This window comes from Limulus polyphemus, unplaced genomic scaffold (genome assembly GCF_000517525.1).
Source record: "Limulus polyphemus unplaced genomic scaffold, Limulus_polyphemus-2.1.2 Scaffold452, whole genome shotgun sequence".
Taxonomy (NCBI): Eukaryota; Metazoa; Arthropoda; class Merostomata; order Xiphosura; family Limulidae; genus Limulus; species Limulus polyphemus.
Window position 1 is genome coordinate 380,357 of NW_013666062.1, and position 3,084 is coordinate 383,440.

A 3,084-nucleotide genomic window follows, 5' to 3' on the forward strand; every position below is an offset into this window, starting at 1 on the left:
CGTCATCGTATCAGTTTATTTTAATGAATTAATTGCTTGCAAAGCGTGTTCAGAGTGGGTTGTTTTAGACGGACGATATCGTCATCGTATCAGTTTATTTTAATGAATTAATTGCTTGCAAAGCGTGTTCAGAGTGGGTTGTTTTAGACGGACGATATCGTCATCGTATCAGTTTATTTTAATGAATTAATTGCTTGCAAAGCGTGTTCAGAGTGGGTTGTTTTAGACGGACGATATCGTCATCGTATCAGTTTATTTTAATGAATTAATTGCTTGCAAAGCGTGTTCAGAGTGGGTTGTTTTAGACGGACGATATCGTCATCGTATCAGTTTATTTCTCTTGAGGATAAGTCCATCAAGATTGCAGGGAAAACCTTAGTTACATATTTGATAAAGAAGGTCGCCCACAATAAAAAACTGACTAAATATATTAAAAAGTGATGTGTCTTAAGTAAAGTACAACAGTTATTCATATTGCAATGAAGTCAGATGTGGCCTTTAAAGACTCTTGTTATCAATGAATTAACTTTTATGATGTTTTTTTTACTATCAACTATATATGTTGTTGGACTTTTTTGTTCAGACTTTTCTTTATTGTACTTTATGTGGGAAACAGTTAAATATGCTGTTCAGAGCACTTAGATCACAATGAGAATCTAATTCATGATATATATATGAAAAACTATTAGACTGTATCGCGGCTGAACTAAAGTAAAAGAAAGCCATCTCGTTTCTGCTTTTTTTTATTCTTTACTTCTTAATTTGAGGTTCATTACTTAAGATTTGATATCAATATCAATTGTAATTATACGTAATTAAACATTCATAAATTATGAATTATTTTATGCTAAAGTTCTCTGATCTGAATTTTGCTTAATATGGTTATGAACAAAGAAATACCAAAGACATTTCATGAAAAAAAAGAAGATAAAGTATAAAAATTAATTCAATTATCATTCCATCTTTCATGCACCTATAGAAGGGAACTGACATAGCTATGGTCCAATTTACTTTTACATGACATAAATGTTTTAGAGCACTTAAACTGGTTTCAGGGGAATAAGAATTGTATCTAAATCTAAGAATTTAATGGAATAACAATTATTGTATAAAATGCCGAAACATTATTAGCTTAGTTGAATAACCTTAAAACGTTCCATTAACTCTATGTTGGCTCGTTTACTGTTTAGATACCTAATACTCCTTGTGATAATATATGGAATTTTTATCTGTATCGTGATATATATTTGTGGCTAATTTCGATATATTCTCTTATATTAAGCTTTATTGTTGTTGTTATAACCTTTCTGTTGCTTGTGCAGTGTGGTTCAAGGTCAGTTAGATTCGATGAATCTATTTTATAATTATGGGATATATAACTTATCTAATCAAAGACACATCTACTAGTTGAGAAGAATTGTTCCAATTTATCCTTTATAATAAAGAGAAGGAAATGCCTCTCAAAGCTTCAAGTTCTCAAATAATTATCATTTTTCACAACCGATCAGATGTCAGCCTAGTACAATAATTCTGAGTTTAGATTTAATTTTTCTCGATATACATAAGAATTAAAGTCTCAAAAACCTTTTATGCAACGTTAAACAGTCTTGCCACGAAAAACCTTGAATCCGTCTAGTTGAGCTTATATTTTGATTCTTACAGTTCGCAGAAAACGTTAAGTAAGTTAACTATAATACATCACTTGGCAGTTATTATTATATATAAACCAAAAACGGTTAATGAGCTAATAAAAATTATTCCTTATTGTTTCATTTATTAACAAAAGCCTAGAACTAAAGAGTCTATCGTTAGGGATAAATCTATTCAGTAATTACCATTGAAGATTTTTGTATCTTTTACACAGGAATGATAGTGAGTACTTCTCTAATTAAACCGAATTGGACCAAGGATTTTTGAATTTTCACACAGGAATGATGACGAGTACCCGTTTAATGAAAATGGATTAGAACAAGGATTTTTTAATCTTTCACACAGGAATGATGATGAATGTCCGTCTATATAAAATTGATTAGTATAAGGATATTAGAACTTTCACACAGGAATGATAATTAGTAACCATTTAACTAGAGCCTAATAATCAAAGACCATTTGCTCTCAGTGTCTATCAACAGTAGCAAATGAAAGATATATGTAGATCACGAGGGAGCCTCACAGACATCAAACAAATACAGATTGAACTGGCATTAATGATAATTACTAAATAACAGATAATTCATAAAATACAAACAGATATATAAAGTTTTGTAGGTCAAATCAACTTGGTTTACGTTTTGACTTTTACTAACAATCTTCAGATCCTTTTAAACAATTCCAGTAAATGTATGCTTTTTATCAATGAAAATAAATGCGTTTATGACAATGCTCATCACCAAAAGCATCACACTCTCTAAACACTAAATTATTTCCCACAAGCTGTTTATTTTAACTTGAAAAGGGTTTTGTACATTTTGACTCGTGTGTTTTCCAACAAGAAAAAGAAATATCAACGGGAAGAAACAGTTTCTCCTTTATATCCTTTGGAACTACTGTTCTCATGCATAACAGAACGATTACGTTAGAGCATTATACATAGACGAGAAAACTATATCTATTTAGACACACGGACGAAATAGCTATACTTAATTATTTGAGATACATCAATGTCATTTATGTATATGGATGTTAGGAATAACTATTTCGTCTATATATCTTAACAGTAAAATATAACTATGTCATTTATGTATTTACTATTTAGATATATAGACGAAATAGTTATTCCTAACATCCATATACATAAATGACATTGATGTATCTCACTATTTAGATATATAGACGAAGTACCTATACCTGATTATTTATATACATAAACCATATAGCTACATTTAACTGTTTAGAAACATATGCCAGCTAAACCTAACTCTTTAGAAACATATGCTAGCTAAACCTAACTATTAAGATACATAGACGAAATAGCTATACCTAATTATTTATATACATAAATGACATAGCTATATCTAACTGTTTAGATACCTTGATAGTTAAACCTTAGATTTATATATATAAGTATTTTTAATATAACATTTT